Genomic DNA, 16,718 nt, shown 5'->3' on the forward strand with positions numbered 1-16,718 from the left:
GAGAGGATATCTTCTCCAAAATACCATGCATGCTGAAGTTCCTGTTTATATACTATATTTTACATACATACTCATTGATTTCCTGGAATAAACATACATATGATAACCATTTCCCCAAAATCATTAACATATTTCCCTCCTCCTTCCACATGTGTCCCGGGAGTCTCATTGGTGGTCCCTGGTGGTCAGCAACTCCAAAGTCATAGCTGACTGCTTGGGAATTGGTAAAAGCTGGCACAACTGGGTTGGTTGCTTTCCAGTTCTTCCTAAAGAATATGTATTGTGCAGTTCCATAGGCCAGTGGTTTTTGAAGAATAAGCATTGTATTAGTCCACCAGGTGCAAACGATTTTTCATCTGGCAACAATGAAGGCAAGCCAGCAGAAAAAGCCTAATTATCCTGAGATTACTATAAAAGAAAAAAACTATTGATTCCAGCATTACCATTTTTTCCATTTTAATTAGACGGGAGATACATTAAATCTCTCCTAAATCAGCATCCTGATTTTGAAACCTTACATTTTTAACTCAATATCCAAACACTGTATTCTTAGTTTAATATGAAAGCTGTATTTCAGTGAAGTAACCTTTTCACAACTAAAAAAATCCTAAAAAAAGTCCCATTACCAATAGTTAAATACAGACTATTTACTACTCAAACTACCTTCAATGTTTTCATTCTGATATGAAAAGTGTCTTTTGACACATTGTTGCACTTACTCAAAAACTGACAAGGTAAAATAGCAATGTTTTGAAATCTTCACTTTCTAGATGATCTTCATTAAACTATCTATTTCAAATGTCACCATGAACATTTGCATGCTCACACAGGAATACTGTCTACTATTTTGATGTCCGTATGAGTAACTCTTCCGCCAACTCCACTAGTAACTCATTGGGAAAAGGTTAGATTTCTAATTCCTCTACATGGATTAAATGTCAGGCACTTCTTCAGCAGATCAGGTTATTCTATAGAATAGAATAGAGAATCTGCTGAAGATATGACATACCAACTATTTGATCTTTACATAACATTTTCCCAAAAGGATTTTCCTTTTTGCTTAGGAGCAGGAAGGACAAAAACAAAACAAGAACACAGAGCAGACAGTGATTCATTACAGCCCTACCGGAAAGCCCAGCTGACGAATTTGCTCCCATCCCCTTCTATTTCTAGGACCCACTGCTAACATGTGAGGTATAATGTATGTTACACATGCGCAAGCCTTTCCTTAGCTTTGATCTTCCAAGCATGGCTCTTAATGACTGGGACTAAAGACTCTCAACAAATTCCACCAAGAACAAATCATAACACTGTTTTCTGAGACCACCAACTTAATACACTAAGAAACTATCCTTATCTCCACAGAGACCCCTTATCCACTCTATATGAACATGATGTGCAAATTGATACCCTACAGAGCTTTGTGTTTACACTAAGCATTGTCTACTACACAGCTTATGCATAAGACAGATCTATTCATATTTTACTAATATAATAATCATCTTAATGATAATCACATTCCATAGTATGCTATATACTGCAACTTCTAGCTCTTTGATTGCAAGCATACCTTCTTAAAATTAGCGATGTTTACTCAAGCTTAATTTAATTCATGAATAAGAACCAGTCAGGTCAAAAGAACGTTTCCCCAAGCCATCAACACACAGCTACAGAAGTGCTATTTCAAGCACATGAGCTACCATGTGTAATGTTAAATAATTTTGTTCATAATAAGAATACCAATGTCAGACTGATTTTTAGTTGCAACTGTTGATCTGAAGAAAGAACACATCCCTTCATGTTACTCCCAAACTATGTTAATGACATAATGGTATTCAGTGATATAACCATGAGCTGTAAGCAGTACTGAATTACACTTTCATCATTAAAAAGGACCTTATCCATAGCTACCATAGTGACAAAACACTAGCATAAAAAGTTGTGCCTCCACTACAAGGAACTATTCTTCTACATGGCATTGAAAAATATCAAGTGCATCATGAGAGACACAAAAGGTCTGAAAAGAAACAAAATTGCCTTGATTATGAACATACTGGTTTACAACTAAATTTGTCATGCACGGCTACAACTCCTCACCCTCCCCTCAAGAATCTCAAGTCATTATTGGGACTGAAACACTGCTCTGGAAAGGGATGGTTCTTTGTATAAGGATTACTCTATTCAGACTTTCTGCCAAGCATCAGCCACATAAGGAAAGCAAAGTTCACTGCCATTTATTTTGTCCAGATCTTTCTGATGCCTAAGAATAACCCTTACTGCTGCCTGGAAAGGTAAGTCTATAAATTGCAAGTCAAATAATTTATTTGTTATCAGCCACTGAACCTGCTTTAGGTATTTATATGTTAACATTTTTCCTTAGAGTATATCAAATAGATCGAGTTGGATTATTTTTTCTTAAATGACTAAATTACTCTACGATGTTAAAGAACTACCTATGTAGGCGCGTTAAAAATTTTGCATGGAAATTACTTTGCCCAAGACTCCCAAATACCAATACATGTCACACATTGACAAGACTGAAGCATACACATCCTATCTGACCAACATGTTGCTTGTGAGTTTCACAAATAGGAACAAACATTCCAGAGCTATGGTTTCTACCTCGTTCTAAACATTCACAATATGAGAAACTCCTTGCCTTCACAAAAGAACTAACCTATAATTGTCTCTTTGATGCATGAAAAATAAACTTGCATCTAGTTAGTTGGTGTAACAAGCACTGGAGGTACAAAATCCTACACTAAAATTTCACATTTAATTTGCCCTTCAACAGCTTCAAAAAGGACTTCTTTCAAAAATTAGAAAGGGAAAAGTGGTCACCAAAACCAAACAAGGCTACATTAACAGATTCAATTGCATGCACTTTAAAGAAGTCAGATAACTACCTATCTGCTTTGGTTTTACTTTGTATTTTGTTTTAAATGAAGGTTCTTAAGATGAACTTTGAAGGACAGACCTCTGCTATACAAGCTGAAAAACAAGCAGTCCACCTCGTCGCTTTGAGAACAGAGAGGATAAAGGGGAAGAAGACGGGTGACTGCAGCAATCGAAGGTGGAAAAACTGCGACATTTACAGATGACCAGGAGGGCATATTTTTATAAAGAAACTTAAGAGCAATCCTGAAGAAGTCCGGCCAGACACTAACCGATATTCCAGAAAACAAGGCAGACATAAGCACCAAGCCTCAAGAGCTTGCGATTAAATAAAATATATTACCTCCTTTATGACTTTCTCATTTCCCGATAAGTTAATTGTACTTGCAGGGTTACCAACGTTTTGGAAGGGAGGGAGCTGAAGAAGCAGTTACGCAGTCGAGCAGCTCCAGCTCAGTGCCTTCTCGGACCGAACAAAGAAACTTCTGTGTCCGATGAGATTAAAAACTTTCGGTCTCACAGACTCTTTCCCTGCCTCCATGAAACCAGCGCCTCGGTTCACACGTTCAGGCGAGACGGGGAGTAATACAATGAGCAGCTAAACTGTGCAGGCCAAGGCGGAAAACAGAGACAAAATATAAAGGCCAAAAACAGGATATAAAACGAAGCCTGAACTCCTTGCTTTTTTCTCCACCCCGTTCCCAGAGGAAGGATTTTTCTGTTGTTTTTGCTGCTGCTGATCCCAAGCCTTCCCTATTTACCTTAGCTGTGGGGGCGTCTAAACCAGATCCAGCAGGCAGGAGTTTCTTCCGACCCCAAGTTAAATCCAATCGAGTTTTCTTCTTCAGGGAGGGAGAGGGCAGAGAACGGGGAGAGGAGGAGAAGGAATGTTAGCAGCTTTCGCCGAGGACGAGGGAGTTCGTGTGCACGGGAAGAGGGCACCAGAGCAGCCGGGCTCCTCCCGGCCCCCGCCGAGCTCTGCCCCGCGGCCGGCCCCGCGTCGCGCCGGCCCCGCCCGGCGGCGACACCGCAGCGCCCCCACCACCCAGCGCGGCCCGGCCTGGCCTGGGCCGGCCCGCCCGCCACCGCCCCTCGCCCGCCTGCCCGCCCCCCGGCGCGATGGGCACCGCCGGTGCCCCCCGGCTGCGCACCCGGGGTCGCGCTGCCCGAGCGCAGCCGCCACCGCCAAGGGCTGAAGGGAAGCGGGATGGCCGCCTGCCTCACCTGCCCGCCGCCGCCGCCGCCCTCGCTCCCCGCCTCCTCTCGCACACTTCCCCCTTCTCCCGCGGCTTCAGCCTCCCGCCCCCCTCCCCGGCCTCGGCAGCGGAGGGCCGGGGGAGGCGGCGGAGCTGTGGGAAGGGGGAATGAATGTCCCGGGCAGACACGCGGCGGGGAGAAGGGGAGGTGGCCGCGGGCGAAGCCGCCGCGCCCCTGCTGCTGCCGGCGCCGCGCACCGCTGGCCAGACGGGGGAGGCACTGCAGCGGCACGGGGGGCGGAGCGGGAGCAGAGCCCGGGCCGAGACCTGGCGGAGGCGGGAGTGGGGTCGGGCGGGGGCGGGGGCGGGAGCAGCAGCAGGAGCAGGCAGGCGCGGCGGGCGTGCCCGCACTGGCTGTACCAGTGGGAGGAAGGACGGGCGGATAGCGCCGGGCGGGGGGCCGAGCTGGGGAAAGCCGTGAGGGACGGGCGAAGCGGCCAATGGGACCCGGCGGGGGCGGGCTGTGCAGGAGCAGGGCGAGGCGGGGCGGGGGGCGCTGGCGCGGGGCTGGGGCGGACGCGGCCGGCGGGAGGCGGAAGCGGCGCCGGGCGGGGGCTGTGTCTCGCCGCCGCGGAATGGCTCCTGCCGCTGCTGCCCGGCGTGGGGCCTGTCCTAGTTTGTCTTCTGCAGGCAAAGCTCGGGCAAATTCAGTCCTGAATGACAGAAGTTTCCTCGTTAACAGCTCAGCGTCGTAATTTAATGGTTGCACACCCTCTGTAGAAAGCGCTGAGGTGCCGGCTCACGCCATCAGGCGCTGCTTTTGCGCCTTCGTGGCCATCCCACCCCTGCTCCCGCGCCTTGTGCTGCCTGACTCGGAGCTACCAAGGGTCTGAGGGAACGAACACACCCAAGGGAAAAACTGACAGCCTCCACTCAGGCTTTGGTGTTTGGGTGTGCTACGTTAAACTTGGATGCAAACAACAACAATTAAAATAATGCCGCACATATTGTCACAATGTTTCACGTAAACCCTGGAACACTGCTGTACTTTCTCTTCCAATATTTCAACACTGTCAGTACAATAATATGGTACTGAAAATGGGCGTTGACTGATAGAGTCATGTAGAAATACATGCTTGAAAAGCCGACAGTGCACAGGTCACACGGCTTTGGTATCGCTTGGGTTTGGATTGCAGTAGTACAGTTGCGATCCAAACAGAAACAGTGAGTTTCTGTTTAATTTCCTGGATTGTTTGAAATGGGTATTTGATAACCTATTGTGTATGCAATATGCCATTTTAACAGTCCTGGAGCCTGGAGTTCTGCTCAGCCATAACACAGCACATGAAGCTGACAGCAGGGTGGAATTGTACATGCTGGTCACCTTATGCTCCTTAATTGTGCTCAGCAGAGGCCATATCTAAGGACAGAGGTAGTTTTGTTTTCACGCTAATTTAATCCCTGGCTACTCTACTGGGACTGCCACCAACTAAGATGGAGCAGTGTTTTATGATGATAATCTGTTTACTGAGAAATTGGCAAAATGCTAAGTGTTATATAAGCCATTGAACAGTAAGGTAAAATGGTATGTCATGTTACTATTGACCTGTCCCTGATTTTAACATACAACTAGATGAGAAAAGTCCTTTACACCCCCTACCAGTCCTTGACAGTAACTCACATTGATACTTCCTGTTGAGGATCATTGCTTGCTTTATCTATTTTCTTACAGGGTTTTGCATGAAGGGTTTAATCTTTCTCAACAAAACATAGGGATGATCACATTTTTATAAAAGTCCACTTTGTTTAACAATAGTGATATTAATTTTAAACTTCTTGCCTGTACATGGGAATTGTGTGTTCAAATATCCAGCTTGTATCCAGATACAAAAAAGAAGCATGCATTTCTACTAGGATAATAATATTCACTTACTGTTTCTTTACTTTTCTCCATCTTCGCAGAGCATTCAGCCCTACTTTGGGGACTACATCTGTGCCTAAATTTAAATAATTAAACTAAATCAAATGTAGTCATCAGAGTTTATAAAATAGAGAATTGTATGTGTATATGTAGATATTGTCCAAAACATTAAATTGCTTCTATTTCTTCTTGTTCAGAAAAGCCATTTTCTTCAAATGAGTCAGCTTTGGACCAAGGCCAAGCAAGAGAACTTTACCCCCACTGACAACAGCTTTAGAATTTCTCACTACAGTGCCCTGCATTGGTGCCCTACACTGTGTCTATAATAAAATTATTAAATTTTTTTAATCTCTTGCAAATGATTGATCATTCATGTCATAAACCGCATAACGTATCCTTATCATAATTAATGTCTCTACAACTGATGCCCTCCATCATGAACTCCTCAAGGCACTTTCCTATGTGAATTATCACAACTTTTTAATGTGAAAATATTTTTTTGGAAATGTATACTGCAAATTGCCCAGTGCATTGATTAATGCAGCAGGGTAATAGATGGGTGTGAGAATCTATAGTAGCTGTTGCTCAGATGGTGAATCTCCCATTGCTGTTAACATTAGTTGCAATGTAAGATGCTGTTTCAGTTACAATTTTAGCTATCAAAATAAAAGCCTATCCAAAGTCTGCTGAAGCTACAGCTAGCTGGAGCATAACTACTGAAGACATTTTGCATAGACAAGAAAAAACTATCGGTACAAATTAAGAAAATACCAGGAGTTATCCTAGGGATCTAAATGTGCTATAAATAACAAGACAGTATTTAGATTACAGCTCCAGCAGAGTCCCCAGCAAAATTAATTCCCAGAGATGGTATCCCAGTTACCAAATAATTACAGATTAGGTGCACAAAGGACAAAATACAGAGTTACATAGTAAGTCTTTCAAGTGAGACTATGCATCTGATCCCACTGAACGTTTAAACAAATCCTTTATACACACTTTAATGCTGGACATCAAGCCCAAACTCCTCTCATTTTAATTTCTATTTTCATATTTGAACAGGAACACTAGTAAATACTGCAACAATATGCAGCTAAACCAAAAGATCATTTGGTGAAACAGTCACCTGTATGTTTGTCTCTCAGGAGTTAAGTGGTCTGAACAATTACTACATAGTTTCTTCTGTGAGTGACAGGGTTTAATTGCTGCTTTTCCCTATTCTTACTACTGTTGTTCATTATGATTGCATGTTTCCACTTTTCCAGGAAATAGATTGAAAGGCCTCTGGGGTAAGCACTTCTGCTTATTAAATGCTCAGGTAGTGACTTGAATGGTGGACTTCAAATTGATTTGAAGTGGAACTTCTGGGCATGATTGCAATACAAATATTAAATAATAATTAGTGGAAGTAATAACCACCTGAAAGACACAAAAAGGCAATAAGTAATTTTTTCTCTAACAAGTATATATTGAAGTTTATTTTAAGTATCCCATAATTTAAATTTGCCAAAATATCTTACTGTAGCATTTTCTGAATTTATGTTGTTGACAACTGGATGAATTTATACTGGTGAAATTAACACAAAGCTGGCATAATTCAGTGGCAATTAAGTCTTAGACGTGTGTTGCTATAGCTTCTAAATGCATCATGAGTATCTACCATATTTGAAGATAAACTAAGTAAACAACTTCTGTCCAGTGCAATCCCAAATATACGCTGGCTAAATACACCATACAAATAAGTTTCCTCTGTATTTGGTTTCTTTGTTTCTCAAACCGTAAAATCAGTGATGAGTTATTATGCCAGTAATAAGAGAAAACCTTGGTAACACCAGAACCTATTTTTTATATTCTGTGTTCTAGACATGGTTAGGAATGTTTTAGGGTTATTTTTAACCATTATATTGTAACTTTTTGCTTGTATTTATCTTCCTTGGTTAGCATGAAAGAGCTGGTGAATTCTGAGGAACACTTGGGACATAGAGGAGCATTTCATATGGAGGAGAAAAGACAAAAAAGGTGGTGTTAAGGTTCTTTTACCCTTTCCTGATTTGGACTGCTTTGCTCCTGGACAGTCTCCTTAACACTGATTTTAAGCTATACTGCAGCCTCTTAGCCTAAGGGTCTGTTTTAACAGCTGATGCCACCACATAAATCTTGTTCTGGTGAAAACAAAGAGAAAGGAATGAAAATGAAGCCAGACTATGTGAGGACACGGACATCTGTAGATCATAACCAAAAATTCTTTGCTGACTAGTTTAAGACAAAGATTTACACATGAAGTTGGCAGAAAAAGCCAACTGCGAAGTTGCCTAAAATAAGCCATGTGCTCAGCACGTTGCCTATGCCCCAGTGGTAGATTTGGGCTGCCTTTGCTAAGTTCTTGGATCCTAGAAGGGTAGGAATTAATGCTGTTGAGGTTTTTTGTGTCCAAATAGAAATCCTAAAAGAATGCTGTACCAACTTCTAGTCAGATCTGGGAATACTCTTCTACGGAAAATCAGTTATGCTAGCTCTATAGGACCCATCATCACATGAGCATTAAATAAAACCAGACTTCTCTAATTGTAGGATGAATTGCATTTATTTTACATTTTATGGCTTACCTCTATTTTGACCTCTATTTTTCTTAGAAGGTACTAATGCTGACAATACAAATCTCTTAGTATTCTTTAGCACAGAGTTGTGTGTATGCACACATAAATGTTTTACCTTTCCCATGTCTTTTTCTGTGAATAATGTCAGTAATGTAAAAATAAATGCTAACAATGTGTGAATTCTTGGTTTCAATGTTGGTTCAATGATATTTCAAATTGAATTTCTTACAGACTACCATATTTGGAATCACAAGGTGAATCCTTTTGAAGCAAGGACATGCAAACAGTCCAGTGAGATGAACTATTCTGTCTCTAGGCCAGACAAACGGAGAGATTGTACTTTAAGAAAAGAGTTTTTGATTTCTAGAAAAGCCACCATGGACCATTTTTAGGAGAGTTTGAAAAATCCTTTTGTCTTCCATCTGCAAAATATGGTCCATGATAAAAGATTTTTCATTTTGGGAAAAATAATTACTTTTTTCAGAATCTGTTAGAGCAAATGCAGATATCTTTCATTATATATGAAATTCAATTTTAAGTTCAATTATAAAAGAATAATTTTGTCTTCCCCATTTTTCTTCTTTATGAAGTCTTCAGTTCCCATTTTTTACTTTTGTTTTGCCTTTTTCCTCCTCACACATTCAATAGAGATGACATAGTTCTAAGTGCTAAAATGTTCTCTTTTTACAAATATTATATTTCTTTCCATTTGAACAAACAAAATATTAAAAATTGCACTTTATCACTAATATCACTAGTATCACTGAAAACCTTATAGAAACATTATAGACTTTTAATTTTCCTTTGACAAGAATGGTTTCAGAGTATTTTTTAAAATCTCAAATAGGTATTTTTTTCAGTTATATCTGTCCTATGTTCTAAGGCATGGTAGACATAAACAACAAATTTTTAATGTTTTAATTCACAGGTTTCATCTGCTGTTTTCCTCCATCAAACGATATTTTTATACATTTTTACATGGCAGGTATATTCTAGAGCATTATTCCACATCAGTAAGGAAATAGTCACTTTCCAGGCCACAAAAGTGAAAACATTGTCTATTAACTCATTTCTATTCCTGCAAACAAGCAAAAGTACTCAACAGGGAGCTTGGCTTTACCAAGTACTTTGAGAAATGTACTTTAGTCTAGAGGTGTAATTATTTATATTTTTAGAAAAAAGTATTTAAAATATTTTACTTTCTTAAACTAAAGTGAAAATGCATAGCTTCTGCTTAACTATGCTATCAGCAATGCCGCAGAATATACATCTGAGTATCATGACTGCATCGACTCAACCCATTTCCAAGAACATATTTCTTACTGCTGTGAATAAACAGCATACCTTCAGATTAAACCTGCACACAGCTCAGGTGAGACAGACCTTCAATGAATTTTGACACTGTGGGATGTATATTAGACAAAGTTTGTGGAAAAGGTGATACCTTTCATTAGATCAACTGATAGAAATGGAGAAAAAGGTTTTGGCTTGACTGACATAATTAATGAGAACTAAGAAGGAGGAAAACCTAAACTAAATACAAGTGGGATGTATTGGTTTTAGTATATAAAATTATTTTAATCAATTAAACCACTGGTGAGAAAACAGCTGCTAACATGAATGTACAGAGGATGAATCAGCAAGAACTGTCAGCTTTAAAAATAATGTTGCTACTGTCTCCATGAAGAATGTAGTTCCCAGGATTATTTTTTAAACATGACTTGGAGGTCCCTTGTTAGTCCCTGCTCTGTGCAAGAGATGGATTATTTTTTTAATGAAATAACTATTCTCCTGTCCTTTGCTGTGTTTTATCTGTGGCAGTTCAGTGAAGTGAATAACAGTTGATGAGTTCCATGCATGTAATTCTCATAAGAATGTGTCATACTTAGTGTAATAGATCACATTTTAAAGAGTACGAAGAAAACCCAAAATAATTATTTTCCATTAATTCTTTTTGTCACTGATATCAATCACGTTAAATTTGTCAGTATTCATGAAGTTTATTTAGGCTGTGCCAGCAAGGTTTCATTCTAATGAGTGTTTGTTAGTACAGGGATTGTAAGCTTAATACTGAACCTGTTGTTTAAAAAGATATGTGGGAAAGAAAAAGTCTTCAAGGAAGTGTAAATGCTGTAATTATCTAAAGGATTTTTGTATATATACACCAGCATGAGTATTATGCAATAGACAGGAATATTTTATCAATGAGGTCTTCCATTTTGCATTATTAGATTGATAGGTGGTATTTGGGAGGTTAATTCAAATGCAAGGCCTGCTCCTTGTAAGGCAGTTCTGAGACTTTTTCTAGTGCGTCTCGTATAGTGGCTAATTTTCTGAAGTTTGTTGATTTGTGGATTCCTCTGCAAGGTACTTTGTATTGTCACTTTTTGCCAGCCATGTTATAGAAAGGGTGATGTTCGTTTTCTACTACACAAAAGGCAATAAATTCTTAATCTAGCAGTGAAAACCTGTGGAGAAGTTTAGGTAAGGTTTAGTGGCAGAGTCTTTTAAAATATTTTCCCATGAGTAGTTCATGAACATGATGCCATTACTGGTGTGAGGGATACATTTTAAAATATTTTCAAGCTTTGGTTGCTCTCTCCTATGATTTCCACAGTTCTTTATGAGTAGTAGGCACCTTCAGCTGAAAACCACCCATTTAGGTGTGTCAATATTGTATTAAATGAGAAAAACAATAGTTCCAGTTTCAAGTTCTTTCTTTATCTTTGACAGAAACCATCTTGAATTAAGCTCCTGCACAACCAAGCGACCTTTGGGAGAGAAATCCTCTAAGATGTGAATATTCATAAACTGCATTTTAAGATATTCAAATGTAAGTGGCACCGTTCTTGTCTGGCTGTTCAGCATTTTAGAACTATGCAGACATTTTCTTGTCATACTTTGAAGAAATGAGAAATTGCCAGGGTGTGGTTGTGTTCTTTTCCACTACATATCTATTTTTACTATATAAACTATTTTGCCTCTAGTTCAGCCATGACTTTATGTGTTAATACAACCATGAAACAAGAGTTTTGTGTATACACACACATACACACACACGCCACTGATCCACGGAAGCCTAAATCTGAAATATTATATGAGACGTATATGTATATAAATCAATGTCTCATGTACATATATACATATATGTATATGCATACATATGTGCACAAATATCAGAGTGAAAGCATTTGTCCTTACAGTGTGAAATGCTTATGGCATAGATTTAATTCCTCTTGCATTTTAGGGTGATAAATGTCAATAAAAATATATAGACATAAAAGCTATGTGAATCACACATATGTCTAGGAAAAGTAACTAATGTGCCAGAAAGTCAGGTAATTTAACAGGCATGCTACTGTCACAGAGATCTAAAATATAAGGATCTGCTTTCTCAAAAGCAGAGATATTTTTCATAGAAGCAAGCTTATTGCTTTCACTGATATTGCTAATCGAAGTAAGATGTTACACCTGTCTCCAGATCCATTACCTAAGGGCTTGTTTACATTGAATCAGAAAAGTACACAAACGCTGTGTACATTGAAACACCTTAATTCCATGTGATACAGTTTTAGTATGTACTCACTGTTGAGATAAGGTAAAGCCTACCTACCCATTTGGCGCTTATTAAATGAGGCACGCATAATGTTTCCCTGAGCTACTGCCTTCCTGCCTTTCCTAAACTGAGAATATGCTGGAATGATTAGGAAACTTAAGAAAGGCCCTATTTGCCCCCAAACTTCACTTCCTCATTACGACATTACAGGATCATAACACAGCACAGCAAGCCATTTTCATCTCTTTGTTCAGCAGAAATTATATACAGAGCTTCAGAGGGCACTTACAGACCCTCACAACAAACAGCCTCCTCACACAGTGGAAGGACCTTAGACCTTGAAGACCACATCTGGCTGCCATAGGCAGCTCACAGCACTTGCCCTGCTCTTCTATTGCCATGCCAAATAAAATCATAATCTTCTTCCAAGAAAAAAAATAGATTACCAGCAATCCTTCATTTAGCTGCATACATTAGGAGAAGCCTGGCTGGTTTTGTCATGCAAAGACGTACCAAAGTCTGTTTGCTGTAGGCAGTGCTGATGCCAGTGAGGACTCCAAGGCTGATACATGATGTGACATGTCAACAAGGCTCAGATAAAATCCAGGACCATTTTGTCTGAGTGCCGAAATGTCTTGGCTGGTACATGCAAAGAGAGCAGAGCAAGTGTTCAGTTTGCCCATTTTATGGACTACTTGTGCTGGCAATCCTGAGAAGGGAACAGCAGCCAGTAAATCTCCTTGTTTTGCCTGGTTAATATGCCATTAATGTGAAAAGCTATGGAAGAGGTAGCAGCTGAGGGAGTATGACTTGCAGTGTTACTTGCAGGCATTTAAAACTCCTCTGCTCCTAACAACCAGCTGCAGTCTGCAGATCTCCTTTCCCTAACTGCTCATTTTCCTTCATTTGTACATTCCAAACAGTGACCATACTAGAAGTTTCAAGAGCTAGTTAAAAATAATGATGTCTCAGCAAATACAATAGTCGCTCTCAGATGTTCAGTGGAAAACACTCCTTTCTTTCTCTTGCTCTCCACCCCCACAATACACATTTTCTCCTTCCTCCCCTCCTCCTCAACTGCTTGATCTTAGAAGGGAAAAGTCCTGAAAATCTCAGTAGTGCCGCAAACATCTCAAAGTTCTCTGCCATCATCCCTCACCAATAAAAGAAGAGACATGAGCCTCTTCTTCACTGTTAGCTACTGAAATTTTAAATAACCAAGCTTCACTGCAGAAAGAGCATTTCTTACGGGAATAAAAACTGAATTTAAGATGCCAAAATTATTATTGTATAGCTGTCTTGTCCCTTATTCCAACATTAAAAGCAGTGACTGTGCTTCTAGAGATTAGACTGCTTCTGTTCGACTACATATAGAAAATGTCCTATGAATCTTTTCTTTCCACAATGATTGCATGAAGAAGGAAATCACCCAGAGCCAGCGCTGCATCAGTGCTGCATTCTCTTTCCTATTTAGGGGACTGCAATAAAAAGGAGATTGATTAGCTGCTAATGAATACTGAAGACCTTCCTGGAGCTGAATGAAGTAGTTCAGCCGTTATTCAGGGAACTAACAGCCTTTGAACGGTGAAAAGCAGAGTGATAAACAGAGGTGTTTTGGTCTCCCGTGAAGAAGAGTGCTATCTTGGGAATAGATCAGTCAGTCCCAGAAGACCACAGTGGAATGAGTGGAGAAGAGGCCAGTTTTACTACATCCAAATATCATGCAGGTGTCCCAATAGTTGTTTTATTTTCTTGTGTGTGAAGCAGATTAAAGTCTGGCAAATTTCAGTTATGCTGCCTGTACATATAGGTTTCTGGAGATGCAGATGTTAGGGGTTTTTGTAATGGAAGAATCAGCACTCTGAAAACTGTAGGAGTGATCCTTTAAGAAAGAAAAGTAAGTACAGATTCTACCAAGAAGGCTACAGTGTAGGGAGAAGCTGCTGACATTGAGAAACATGAGGAATAATACTTAGAAAGTAATATCTGTTGGTCACTACAGAGGAAATGGATGTGAGCAGTTAGTATGTACTCTCAAGTTAATGTACAATTGCAAAGAAATGAAGGATATAAATGAAAATAAATATTATTAAGAGGAATAGAAGGATATTCAGCGCTCTTAGTCTTGGGAAAACAAGAAACAAGTAAGCTGAAAAAGGAAATGAAACTACATGAACTAATTTTCAAAACTAGTATAGTCATATATTTCTGGGAAAACATGGGCATTCTCATTCTGCAGAGTAAGCAGGGATGTGCAATAGGGGTGAACACCATGTTAGGCATGAGGCTGCCATGCCCATGCTTTCTTACCATAGTGCAATAGTCACACCACCCCTTCTGCAGCTGTTTCGTCATCCAACTCTCTCTTCAGGATAACTTGCTTTTTTCTCCTAGGGCTTTATTGAAGAGCAGAAGTATTGAAGAGCATCCTCATTTCTGATGGAAAATGGGGTAAGGGCAACCAAAGGAGTGGGAAGAGTCACTAAGTCCGTGCTGAAGATGACTATGAAGAAGAGGGAGACTAGTAAGTGGAAGGACAAAGAGGAGGGAAGGAGAGGACAGAAGAGGTAGGTAATAAAAAAACCACTTTTGGCCCAGCGCACCATTCCAAAAAGAAATCTGCAGACCTACACAAATATCATACTCCACTTAATGAAATCAATAAATACATAACATCAGGTCTCTGGAACTTCTGGCAAAGGATTTAAGTTTGATTTCAGTACTTTTTTGTTTTTGCCCTCACAAAGCTCTACTAGAGCCTTGTGGTTGTTTACAGCCACTTGAGGATTAAAGACTGAAATGAATTACAGACTTTTGAACAAAAGGCTAGAACTTAGAGCCAGTACATGTATTTTGGCATTTAATTCCATTTATTTTAGGGGAAGTAAGATTCCTAAATGCTTCCTCTGGCGTGAGCTGGATGTGTTACTCACAGAAAGCACAGTTACAAAGGAGGCCCTAAGACTCTGCTAATTTATGCCGCTTGACAATTCTCATCACAGACAGGAAAAATCCACTGTGGCAGTACAACAGGGCAGTAAACGTGGCTTATCTAAATATAGGATATTTTGCTTGCACTTAATGAGATATACTCAGATATACTATTCACCCAATGCTCAGGTTAAAAAGTTAAACTGGGATATATTTTAGTTGTTTTCTAATGCTTGAAATTAATTAGTCAGGTGTTAAATATGTTGAGGCATCCAAATGAATCATATTGCACACTAATTTTTTTTCTATGTAACTGGCAGCCTTTTATATAACTGAAGTATTAGACATTTTGTAAGTATGTTTGTAATTTTGAATGTTTTGTACACTTCTTTCATTTTCCTTTACTGACTTCCAAATCATAAAAGACTGAGTACCAGTTCATGTGATCTTTGCTGTCTAAATCACATAAATTTTAACAGAGAAAGTATTACATATATATAGAGAGAGATGCATCTATTCACTAGGTGTTTTAAGAAAAAAATACTGTGCAAATACTCTTTTTTGCTGGTTTTTGTTTGTTTGTGGTTTCTTTTGTCTGTTTTGTTTTTTAGGAAACATTTCCATATATATTGAAGCTGACAATTTTTAAAGAACAATATCTTTTTGAAGAAGGCTGCTATATAGCCAACATCATTGCAAAATCCATCTTTTATGAATTCTCTGCTTTGACATTCACCACTACTTGTTAAACTTTGCTGATAAAAATATTAAAAGAGTGGACAAGTCAGACTGCAGTTAAAAATTACATGGAACAGTTTACAGTTGTCTTCTAAGCTTCCCATTTCCATTGATGGCAATTTACATAACAGAAACCTAGGTTAAAATTAATTCCTTATGCTGTTTGGGGAGCAATAACTCACAGAAACACTTTCCTGTTTCTCTCTCTCACACCCAGATATTTTTGTGTAGATTTCAGATTTCAGTTACAAAACATAACATAACATAACAACATAACCACAGCAGTGATAAAATGAGCTTGATTTAACCCCACTTAAATATAACCTGTCCCCATCCTTTTATTTTCTGCAATACTTACCATTATTTACCAGATGGGATATCCCATAGTGAAGAACACAAGACAGACCTCCTATCTAGATACAGAACGAAAACTAGTTAGAGTACAAATACAGCATTTCTAATGACAATGTTGTGTGAGGTCAAGGTTCTGTTTATCTACAGTACCAGATATTACTTTACAAAAAGTGAAAGACAGTTTTACACATGTCAAGTGATTATAAAAAATTGTTAGTGCTCTGCAGCAGTTTGACAGCGCAGGGGATGAGAGGCAATAGCAGAAGTTTAAAAGCTACCAGTGCAGCAAATACAACAGAACAAAGATTGAAGACAGACTTTAAATGTAAGTCTATATTTCTTTCTCTTAAAAAGGTTCTTTAAAAAAGTTCTAAAAATAGCAGATTCATTAAGAAATAACTAACTCTCCAATGTAGATAGCTTTATGTGGGAAAAGTGATAGAGTAGACTATTCTCTGGCCAATGTAAAATCATTAGAAGATGCTCATAGTTTCCAAAATCTTGGTCAAAAATGTTTTCAGTTGCAAAAT

At 39.4% G+C, this 16,718-nt stretch overlaps 1 protein-coding gene across 6 annotated transcripts in view; it reads right to left on the reverse strand.

Annotated features, from left to right (window-relative positions):
* Window positions 1-4,447, reverse strand: part of ERBIN (erbb2 interacting protein) — a 118,640-nt gene extending 114,193 nt beyond the window's left edge. For 5 of the 6 annotated variants that reach the window (XM_030968660.1, XM_030968662.1, XM_030968659.1 and 2 more), the window contains exon 1: window positions 3,657-3,908. The gene's annotated coding sequence lies outside the window, so the exon portion shown is untranslated. Of the gene's footprint in view, window positions 1-3,656; window positions 3,909-4,119 lie in introns of those variants that run through there. The other variant, XM_030968658.1, reaches the window with a different exon arrangement.
* Between the last annotated feature and the right edge of the window lie 12,271 nt (window positions 4,448-16,718).

This window comes from Camarhynchus parvulus, chromosome Z (assembly GCF_901933205.1).
Source record: "Camarhynchus parvulus chromosome Z, STF_HiC, whole genome shotgun sequence".
NCBI classification, from domain to species: Eukaryota; Metazoa; Chordata; class Aves; order Passeriformes; family Thraupidae; genus Camarhynchus; species Camarhynchus parvulus.